This window comes from Oncorhynchus mykiss, chromosome 11 (assembly GCF_013265735.2).
Source record: "Oncorhynchus mykiss isolate Arlee chromosome 11, USDA_OmykA_1.1, whole genome shotgun sequence".
Taxonomy (NCBI): Eukaryota; Metazoa; Chordata; class Actinopteri; order Salmoniformes; family Salmonidae; genus Oncorhynchus; species Oncorhynchus mykiss.
Genome location: NC_048575.1, coordinates 26,572,276 through 26,584,708, shown reverse-complemented (window position 1 = coordinate 26,584,708; position 12,433 = coordinate 26,572,276).

Genomic DNA, 12,433 nt, shown 5'->3' with positions numbered 1-12,433 from the left:
ATACTTCATACAGCTCCTGTGATGCATTTCTAACAAAAGCAAGAGCCTCAGTATTGTCTCTGACATGAAAAGAAAACAAATATAGATTCAGGGCATGCCTGCATGCGTGTTAGTGTATACGTGTGTATGTGCTTGTATGTGTGTGAGTGTGTGTGTTTATGTGTGTGTGTGTGTGTGTGTGTAGCATGTTCCAGTCGCAGGCCTATGTGTATGCACTATGCTTGCACATGAATATTTGCACACATAGTATGAAATTTCCCCATGGACCACCTGTCTTATTGCCCCTGTTTCACTATCCAGATTCTTCCTTGTGTGGTTTCCTAGGTAACCCCGACCATCAGTAGAAAATAGTTTCAGTGGGAAGTATCAGCACACCAATGTTATTTACCTCTGCTTAGAGCGCTGATATTCAATGATGTGTTTCCAAACCACGTCACAACCTTCGCTCCCATGACTATTTCCCCCTCCTCACACCTGGAACTATGTCATCACGGTCTCCATGGTGATGCCATTAGGAGGAGGTTTCAGGTTAGACATTTTTACAGATATAATGATTATCGTTGATAGAAGCTGCCCACTCATATCGAATTCATCATTTGTTATAAGTGGCATGAGCAGAATACAGAGCATCTGCGGCATGGGATGTTATTTTCTGCTAGAAAACGTCTCCATAAATCACTGTAGTAGGCCCAACAAGTGGTCTAATGCATTGAATATATGGACAACCTGCAAGCCTCTCCCCCGACTTCCAAGGGTGTTTTTCAAGGCTAATTAGCAGTTATTCTACCTGCTAATCACTATTTGTTGGTTCAACGTCCTCAGTAAAGAAACAAAGCAGCCAGACGGCCAGGCCACCTCTTACTGGGCGATAAATCTACATTTGAGAACTGTTGAAATTCAATAATCCTGAATCTTAATCACCACTCCTGTTCAGTTCCCATTCAACCGTGACAACGAAACCAAACATAAACACCAGCAGAGAGAATGGCAGCGGTAGGGGCGTAGAGAATAAATGTGGTTCATCTAGTGGTTCCCATAAAGACCATAAATCATCTCCCTGACACGAAGGGATAGAGCGAGAGTATTTTATAATCATTACTATACATTTTCTGGTTTAGTCAGATTTTTAACAATCTGTAGTACTGTTCATGCCATCTGTTTCTCTATATGTGAGAAGCAGGCTAATTGCTATGTGGATTGTTGGCTAATATGACTTTTCAAATCTCCACCGTAAGCACATTTAGTTCTTACGCCATCTGAAGAGATGTCTGTTTCTGTAAATCAAAGGTGTAAGAACGGATCTTTAAATCCGATGATGGATATACCAGCTGCAGATAGTGTGTTGAAATCTGGCAAGAGAATATTAGTATCCACTTGAAAACACTTCCATTCATCATCGTGAAATATACTGGGATGAACAGTGTTTGGCACCAGGACATACTAAAAGGGGTGTATCCTAACACTTTGGCTCGCTCACTGTAGTCGGTGGTGTTACACAAAGACAACAATGGGATTGGTATGTGTGTGTTTGCATTTATGTGTGAGTTTGTGTATGTCTCTTTCGCTTGCTCTCCATGCTGATCTAGACAACATTGACACATTTCTGGCTCCGTAACCATTTGAACCTTAGCTGTCATGGAGGATGCTGCTAGCCCCCTCAACACAACACAGTGGTGGAGTTGTTAGCTGATGCCATGGAGGATGCTGCTAGCACCCTCAACACAACACACAGTGGTGGAGATATTAGCTGATGCCATGGAGGATGCTGCTAGCACCCTCAACACTACACACAGTGGTGGAGTTATTAGCTGACGTCATGGAGGATGCTGCTAGCACCCTCAACACAACACACAGTGGTGGAGATATTAGCTGATGCCATGGTGGATGCTGCTAGCACCCTCAACACAACACACAGTGGTGGAGATATTAGCTGATGTCATGGAGGATGCTGCTAGCCCCCTCAACACAACACACAGTGGTGGAGTTATTAGCTGATGTCATGGAGGATGCTGCTAGCACCCTCAACACAACACACAGTGGTGGAGTTATTAGCTGAGGTCAGGGACCTCTGGCAGTCTCTATGGGGGTGCCACAGGGTTAAATTCTTGGGCCAACTCTCTTCTCTGTATACATCAATGATGTCACTCTTGCTGCTGGTGATTCTTTGATCCACCTCTATGCAGATGACACCATTCAGTATACTTCTGTCCCTTCTTTGGACACTGTGTTAACTCACCCCCAGACGAGCTTCAATGCCATACAACTGTCCTTCCGTGGCCTCCATCTGCTCTTAAATGCAAGTAAAACTAAATGCCTGCTCTTCAACCGATCGCTGCCCCCACCTGCCCGCCCGTACAGCATCAGCATGGACGGTTCTGACTTAGAATATGTGGGCAACTACAAATACCTAGGTGTCTGGTTAGACTGTAAGCTCTCCTTCCAGACTCACATTAAGCATCTCCAATACAAAATTAAATCTCGAATCGGCTTCCTATTTCGCAACAAAGCATCCTTCACTCATGCAGTCAAACATACCCTCTTAAAACTGGCCATCCTACCGATCCTCGACTTTGGCGATGTCATTTACAAAATAGCCTCCAACACTCTACTCAACAAATTGGATGCAGTCTATCATAGTGCCATACGTTTTGTCACCAAAGCCCTATATTCTACCCACCATTGCGACCTGTATGCTCTTGTTGGCTGGCCCTCTCTTCATATTTGTTGCCAAACCCACTGGCTCCAGGTCATCTACAAGTCTCTGCTAGGGAAAGCCCCGCCTTATCTCAGCTCACTGGTAACCATAGCAACACCCACCCATAGCACGCTCTCCAGCAAGTATATCTCACTGGTCACCCTCAAAGCCAATTCTTCCTTTAGCTGCCTTTCCTTCCAGTCCTCTGCTGCCAATGACTGGAATGAACTGCAAAAATCACTAAAGCTAGAGACTCATATCTCCCTCACTAGCTTTAAGCAACAGCTGTCAGAGCAGCTCAAAGATCACTGCACCTGTACATAGCCCATCTGTAAATAGCCATCCAACTACCTCATCCCCATACTGTATTTATTTATTTATCTTGCTCCTTTGCACCCCAGTATCTCTACTTGCACATTCATATTCTGCACATCTACCATTCCAGTGTTTAATTGCTATATTGTAATTACTTCGCCACCATGGCCTATTTATTGCCTTACCTCCGTTATCTTACCTCATTTGCACACACTGTATATAGACTTTTTCTACTGTATTATTGACTGTATGTTTGTTTATTCCATGTGTAACTCTGTGTTGCTGTATGTGTCGAACTGCTTTGCTTTATCTTGGCCAGGTCACAGTTGTAAATGAGAACTTGTTCTCAACTAGCCTACCTGGTTAAGTAAAGGTGACATGAAATAAAAATAATTCAGACATTACATTTTTATAGAAAAATCTTTCTCAATGCAGACTTTGATGGAATTGTTGTTTGATAGACTGCAGTAACGCCGTGGAGCCCTCCTCATGCTTTTCAAACCCCATTTTAATCATCTCCTTCACAATATTTAAAGAGAAGTGTTTAAATCAACAGTACTTATCTCTCTGCTGGATCTTAATGACAGGCTTATCTTCACCCTTCTCCTGTAAAACAACAGCGTGATAAAACAACGATCTGCCACGAAAATAACGTGATAGGAAACACCTTGTCTGCATCCTAAACGGCACCCCTATTGCCTATGTAGTGCACTACTTTTGACCAGGGCCCTATGGGTGATACCTATGGGTCCTGGTCAAAGGTAGTGCACTATATAGGGAATGGGACGCAACCCTCCAGGTCCAAACCCCACCCCGTTGGCCATGCAGGTGCACTCAGCCAGTCAGACCAGCCCTTCTCCTTGACTGACCTTCAACGAAACGTTGTGTGCCAAACATAGAGGCTTTGTCTCTGTGAAATGACACCAATTAAGGGATGGAGCTAAGCGTGGGGCTATTTTGTACAGGCTGGGGGACAAACAGCTAGGCAAAGGAAGGGGACCTGAGGAGTGAGCCACAGGGGCCCGGGAGTAAGAGGCAGAGAGAGGAGCCAGAAGGTCAGGGATAATTAGAAGCCTTTGTGGGCTCTCTCCAGAGGCTCAGGAGGCTGCTACAGATGGGCTCTCAGCTCAGCTTCACACAGATACGGCCGTACAAATGCACACACACACACGCACACACGCACGCACGCACGCACGCACGCACGCACGCACACACACACACACACACACACACACACACACACACACACACACACACGCACCACAGACACCTGGGAGACATGTGCTGGGGTGCTGGAGACAAAGAGTGCTAACAAGGGGGAGTGTACACAGGAGGAGAGCAAACGACGAGAGAGAGAAGAGGAGAGAAAGGAGGAGTGGAGGAGACGTGACGTTGGTAGGAAATTAGAGACCCCATATTTGTGACTTTCCCTAATCGTTGCCTCATCTGGTATTGACTAATTGATGACTGGATGAATGCCTACGCATTGTGTCAGCGTCGTGTAATAGCTGGATCTCTTCTTGATACTGTTCACTGTTCACGGTTCACAAACGTCTCATCAAAGTGTGTCAGTTGTTTGCTACATTTTAACGCCAGACAGAACTGCTGGCTTAATGACATACGTTTCAGCAACACAGCACAGCACACCAGAGTTCCAGAGTACACCCACTGGCGTTTAACTTTCCCATTTAAAACGCCAATGATGTCAACGAGGCCCATAACCTACTGTAACCTTTCTACCTTTTTGAGCTGAGCTGGGGGAGAAAATCTATTTAGGTCTAACCATGGCTCATAGTGCTGCAGGTGTGAGCGCATCAAACAGCCTAGATACCAGCAATTAGTGGCCTGACATGTCTATGGTAGCAGCGACATGAACATTCACTCATACAGTCCACTTCGGGGGAATGAAACGGAGCTCGTTGGAGCTCATATCAACTGTGGCACCTGAATAATCTACTGTTTATGAGCCTCAGTCTAGCTCCATATTGCCAGCTACTATACATGTCTACATGAATAAACATAGGCTATTGTCATCCTGATTCACGTCACTCAGTGCTTTTTAGCCAGTGTTACCCATCAGTAACAGCTCGACATGCGGGTGGAACAGTCATCTTAAAGTGACAGTTGTCCGCCACAGTCTGTATGGTAACCTGCAGACGTTAGTGTTTCTGTGGCCTGCACCTGCCTGTCTGTCACTCAGTCATCTCCATTAGTATGGTAATGGCGGTCCTTACAGGAGACGACACCATCGCATCGACGTTGTGGCGCTGACAATCTCATCATCAGGCGTCGACCACGCTCTCCAGAGAATACACACACGCGCACACACACGTTTATGTGTTTCCCCATCTCAGACAGCAGCGGCGAAAACAGACTGCCGTACAATAGACAAAGTTGTTATGACAGAAGGGCAACATGTTGACCTACCTTTGACCTTACGAGATGGGAAAGTGAAAATTGTCCCTGATAGATATTTCACCTCTTGCCGCCGAAGAATTTCGATCACAAACCAAGTTTCTCACAGGAAGATAGCCTACAGTTGCTCTGCTCTGCTCTGCTCCACCACCAACCAGCATGCAAATAACAGGAGTGTGTAACATTGTAATGAACATTGCATCCTGGGTAAGTGGTTGTCTTGGCAGCTGCATAGGTCAACTACAGATGTGATGCTTTATTTAATCTAAGTTTAGTGTTCCGCATGCTAATTCAACACCATGGATAGCATGTAAATATCAGCTAAAGGTCACATTCATTAGGACATGCAGAACTTCCTGGGTTTGGGGTTTGTTACCAGATCAGTGCTACCCTCTTGGCCTGGCTTTAAATGAGGGGGGTCTCTCAGAGGGGTGAGGGATGGGTTGGGGAGTGTCCTCAGTGAATATAGCTGGGTGCAAGTGTGTGTGTGTGCGTGTGTGTGTGTGTGTGTGTGGAGTGTCTGTGTCCATTCCCTTTGTGCACACGATTTTACACCACCAGCCAGAGCTCAATACAGTAAATGAACAGGGACTTGATTGTGGACTACGGTGTAAAATGTCAGCATCTTTGGCGTCACTGTGTCTAGTACCAGCATTTTGACAGCCCTGTGTGGAGTTCCACATTATTAAGCACATGGTAGTGTGTGTGTATATATGTGTGTGTGTGTGTGTGTGTGTGTGTGTGTGTGTGTGTGTGTGTGTGTGTGTGTGTGTGTGTGTGTGTGTGTGTGTGTGTGTGTGTGTGTGTGTGTGTGTGTGTATGTGTATGTGTATGTGTGTGTGTGTATGTGTGTGTGTGTGTGTGTGTGTGTTCACGTGCATGCACTGCTTGTCTTCCACTGACCTGGGCATTGTCTAGCTACCCTGATTGTCCTGTCTAATTATCTATCTCCCTGACGATCCCGTCTAATTAGCTATCCTGGTTATCCTGTCTAATTTTCTATCTTCCCTGATTATCCTGTCTAATTATCTATCTCCCTGATGATCCTGTCTAATTATCTATCTGGATTTTCCTGTCTAATTATCTATCTACCTTGTCTATCCTGTCTAATGATCTATCTACCCTGTGTGAGTCTGTATGATGTGGATGTAAGGGACAGGCCATACAGATGGTTACTGCAGCTTTATTTACTGGTCTAATGTCACACAGGTCCCCAACCAGCCAATCCCCGTGCTGACAGAGCACAGTAACCCATGATGCCCTGTTGATACTTCCTGCATTTCCTGGCTCAGCACCCAGCACCGGCAACCTCAGGCGCCCAGATAGGGGGACGGTGTCTGGGGTGGAGGAGTGGGGCGATGCCCTTTTCTGGATGTAGAAAGCCTTGGTAATTAGCTAAACAGCATCATAATGGCTGGCCATACCATCTGGTCACAGGGCGGTGGGGTTAGGAGAGGCAGAGAGAGGGGGTGTTGCACCTTTTAATGGGCCTAAATATTCTCACAGAGAAATTAGCCGTGAGACATGCACCACGCCAAGCCAAATCTTGCTGGAGCGTGTCACAGAAAGGCTCTAGTAAGTATGCACCCATGACAGGACCACAGCTACAGCTACCTCCTAGCCATACATCAGATCTGTAAGTCGTAGACACACACACCCACACAAACACAAGGACACACACGCACATACACAAGGACACACACGCACGCACACGCACATTAACACCCAAACACAGAGAGGAGAACAGATGAAGTTAATGTAAATCGTGGTCATGATTATTCTATGCTTATCTCCTACTATCCACAGCAGCAGGTGTGTGAGCTGTCAGCTCTCCTTCTCTGTCTCCCCCCCTCCCTCCCTCCCTCCCTCCCCCTCTCTCTGAATTTCAATTGCAATTTAATGGCTCAATTGACATTGGACATTTAGATATGTCGTATTATGTGCAAATAGTTAAAGTACAAAAGGGAAAATAAATCAACATAAATATGGGTTGTATTTACAATGGTGTTTGTTCTTCACTGGTTGCCCTTTTCTTGTGGCAACAGGTCAAAAATCTTCCGTTGTGATTGCACACAGTGGTATTTCACGCAAAAGATATGGGAATTTATTGTGGGCAACCAGTGGGTTGTGTAATCCCCTTGTGGGTCTGTGTAATCTGAGGGAAATGTGTGTCTCTAATATGGGCATACATTTGGCGGCTATTCTCAATAGCAAGGCTATGCTCACTGAGTCTGTACATAGTCAAAGATTTCCTTAATTTTGGGTCAGTCACAGTGGTCAGGTATTCTGCAACTGTGTAGTCTCTGTTTAGGGCAAAATAACATTCTTGTTTGCTCTGTTTAAAAAAATGTGTCAAGTAATTATCTTGTATTTTTCCTTATTTTTCTAGCCCCAGGACCTGCGTGCTGAAGGTGCTCTTCTCCAGGTTAATTTCTCTGTAGATGATGGCTTTGTTATAGAAGGTTTGGGAATCACTTCCTTTTAGGTGGTTATAGAATTTAACGGCTCTATTCTGGATTTTGGTAATTATCTGGTATCGGCCTTATTCTGCAATTTATCTATTAGTTGGTGTTCAATTTATCTATTAATTGCAGTCTCAATTTGGTGTTTGTTCCATTTTGTGTATTCTTGGTTGGTGAGCTTACCCCAGACCTCACAATGGGTTCTATAACTGATTCAAGTACTTTTAGCCAGATCCTAATTGGTATGTCAAATGGTATGTTCCTTTAGATGGCATAGAAGGCCCTTCTTGCCTTGTCTCTCAGATCATTCACAGCTTTGTGGAAGTTACCTGTGGTGCTGATGTTTTGGCTGAGGTATGCATAGTTTTTGTGTGCTCTAGGGCAATGGTGTCTAGATGGAATTTGTATTCGTGGTCATGGCAACTGGACCTTTTTTGGACACTATTATTTTTTGTCTTACTGAGATTTACTATCAGGACCCAGGTCTGACAGAATCTGTGCAGAAGATCTAGGTTCTGCTGTTGGCCCTACTTGGTTGGGGACAGAAGCACCAGATCGTCAGCAAACAGTAGACATTTGACTTTCTCGTAGGGTGAGGCCGGGTGCTGCAGACTGTTCTAGTCCACTCGCCAATTCATTGATATACATGTTGAAGAGGGTGGGGCTTAAGCTGCATCCCTGTCTCACCCCCTGCCCTCGAGAAATTGAAATGTGTGTGTTTTTTGCCAATTTTAACCACACACCAGATGTTTGTGCACATGGATTTTATAATGTTGTATGTTTTCGCTCCAAAATGACTTTCTATCAATTTGTATAGCAGGGCTTCGTAACAAATTGAATCGAATGCTTTTTTGAAATCAACAAAGCATGAGAAGACTTTACTTTTGTTTTGTTTTGTTTATTTGTCATTTAAAGTGTGCATGGTGAATACGTGGTCTGTCGTACAGTAATTTGGTAAAAATCCAATTTGACATTTTCTCAGTACTTTGTTTTCGCTGAGGAAATATACAAGTCTGCTGTTAATGATAATGCAGAGGATTTTCCCAAGGTTGCTGTTGACGTATATCCCACGGTAGTTGTTGGGGTCAAATTTGTCTCCACTTTTGTGGATTGGGGTGATCTGTTACGCTCGTTGATGGAATGATCGGACCAAGGTGCAGCGTTGTAGGCGTACATCTTACTTTATTCAATGAACAAAAAAACAACAAATACAAAACGAAACGTAAAGTTTAGTAGGGCTAAACGACACAGTACCAAAACAAGATCCCACAAACTACAGGTGGGAAAAAGCCTCGGTGGCGGCTCCAGTTCGGGACGTAGACCCCGCTTCGCTAATGGATCCCTCCGCTTCCATGGAACCGGACCGTGGATCGTCGCCGGAGGAACCGGACCATAGGTCATTGCCGGGGACTCCGGACCGTGGATCGTCGCCGGAGGAACCGGACCGTAGATCGTCGCTGGGGACTCCAGACCATGGGTCGTCGCCGGAGACTCCGGGCCGCAGATCTTTGCCGGGGGAACAGGACCGTGGATCATCGCCGGAGGAACCGGACCGTAGATCGTCGCTGGGGACTCCAGACCATGGGTCGTCGCCGGAGACTCCGGGCCGCAGATCTTTGCCGGGGGAACAGGACCGTGGATCATCGCCGGAGGAACCGGACCGTAGATCGTTGCTGGGGACTCCGGACCGTGGATAATCGCCGGGGACTCTGGACCGTGGATCGTTGCAGGACGAACCGGACCGTGAATCATCGCCGGAGGAACCGGACCGTGGATCGTCGCCGGAGGAACCGGACCGTGGATCGTCGCCGGAGGAACTGGACCGTGGATCGTCGCCGGAGGCTCCGAACGGTGGATCGTCGCCGGAGGCTCCGGAACGGGAACCCCCGCTGGAGGCGCCTGACTGGGAACCGTCACTGGAGACTCCGGACTGGGAACCGTCGCTGGAGGCTCCTGACTGGGAACTGTCGCTGGAGGCTCCGTACCTTGGATTGTCTCTAGAGTCTCTGGGCCATGGATCAACACTGGAGGCTCTGGTCCATGGATCATCACTGGAGGCTTCGGGCTATGAATCATACATTTAATTTAGGACACCACCAACCCCACAGGCCCTTTTGGGTTGGAGGGTTTGTATTTTGTCCTGTAGTTCATTCAATGTAATTGGAGAATCCAGTGGGTTCTGGTAGTCTTTTAATAGTTGATTCTAAGATTTGTATTTGATCATTCATATATTTTTTGGAGCCAAAAAGATTGGATAAGTGGTTTATCCATACATCTCCATTTTGGATAGATAACTCTTTGTGTTGTCGTTTGTTTAGTTTTCCAATTTTCCCAGAAGTAGTTAGATTCTATGGATTCTTCAATTACATTGAGCTGATTTCTGACTTGCTGTTCCTTCTTTTTCGTAGTGTATTTCTGTATTGTTTTAGTGATTTCTTTAGAAAGTCTTTGCATTCTTGGTAAAAAAAACATTTGTCATTGTTGTTCATTTTCTTAGGTTGTCTGCTTGAATTTTTGGGATTTGATAGGGAAGCTGAGACGTCAAATATAATGTTAAGGTTTACTACTGCTAAGTTAACAACTTCACTATTACAGTGAAATATTTTGTCCAGGAAATTGTCTAGATGGGATTGAATTTGTTGTTGCTTAATAGTTTTTTGCATAGATTTCCACACTACTTTCCTTCCATCTATAGTATTTCTTAATATTATTCAGTTCCTTTGGCTTTGATGCCTCATGATTGAGCATAGTTCTGTTTAAGTAGACTGATTTTTCTGTGATCTGATAGGGGTGTCAGTGGACTGACTATGAACACTCTAAGATACTCTGGGTTGAGGTCAGTGATAAAGTAGTCTACAGTACTACTGCCAAGAGACCTACCAAAGAAGTCGCCTCGAAGCCTACCATTGACTATGTATCATACCCAATGTTCGACAGAGCTGCAGGAGTTGTGATCCATTTTAGTTGGTTATGTTGTTGTAGTTGTGTCTATTGGGGCATATGGGGGAGGGAATTTTGTCACCTCGAGGTAGGTATTTGTCCCCCTGTGTGCCTAGGGTGTCAGGTCCAGTTCTGGCATTTAGGTCACCACAGACTAGTACATGTCCCTGGGTCTGGAAATTGTTGATCTCTCCCTCTAGGATGGAGAGGATGTCATCGTTAAAGTATGGGGACTATTAGGAGGGATATAGGTAGCACACAGTGACATTTTTCTGATGTAAAATGTTCCTGTTTTTACTCATTTAATGGAGTTGGTTAGGTCTTCTCTACACCCTGTTTCACAGCTGGTAGTTTGGTGGATGGGACTACCAGCTCTCTGTAACCTAGAGAGCAACCAGTGGGTCCGTCTCCTTTATACCATGTTCCTTGTAGGATGACAATGTCTGTATTTCTAATTTCTTTAATGAAGTCTGGGTTCCTGCTCTTTAGGCCAAAGGCAGATGACATCAGACCTTCTATATTCCAGGATAAGGTAGTAAAAGCTTTGTGTTCCATCGTGTCTAGTGTTGTTTTTGTGTGGTTTAGGCCCAGGCATATTGAGCATCTCTCTCTCTATCTCTCTCTCTCTCTCTCTCTCTCTCTCTCTCTCTCTCGGGATCCAAGCGGTGTGTGTGTGCATGTGCGAGAGTGTGTACAGACTTCATGATGAGCACACGGATCGCCACGGTGATGGTTGCCTGGGCATCTGTTGCCACGCAGTAACAGTGTTGCAATGGCCCCCTGTGTGTGCCTTGGCCTGGCAGAGTGCTCAGGGTGTTGGGCACCCCACTGTAAAAATAATTACAGTAGTCGATGGGGTCATATCACCGCGTTAATCATCATTACCACAGATACCAACCCATTTATTCAGAATAAATATGAGGGCTGAAATCCATATGAAACCACTCCCAGACCATGGCACGGGCAGTCCATCAGATAGCACTGTGATAGCAGCCCTATAATATCGAATGGTTATAGTGAGGAGAAGCTAAGGTTCCATCCCAAATGGCAATCTATTCCCTACATAGTGTACTGCTTTTGGTATTGCTTTTGGTAGTGCTTTTGTCATAAGAAATGCACTATTTAGGGATTAGGGTGCCATTTGAGACTCAATTTACGAGTGATCTTTACTGAGTATGGCATTTCCATCAAAATGGACCAATGAGCACCAGCATGTGAAGTTTATAGGAGCATATCACATTTGGTGTCAAAGGAAAGCTAAGAGTCTATATACTGGGAAACAAGGATGCATTTTTCTTTTATCATTTTCCATCTTAAAAATTAGACATAAGTAAATCATTTGATTTCTGGATAAACAGATGGAAAAGGGGTCTTGGAAAACATACTGTATATCATAAAAAGTTTTAAAAGGTCAGAAATACACCAAAACACAATAATGTTGACGTAAAGACCCTTGCCAACTCATATCAACGATATATTTTGTTTTTGAGAAATTGTTTACCATTTGTAAATTTAAGAAATATTGCCTGGCGCCTTGTAATTCCGTTAACAAAAACTAACATTTTTTAAAGATATTTCCTAATTTCTCTCCCTAGTACAATAAAAG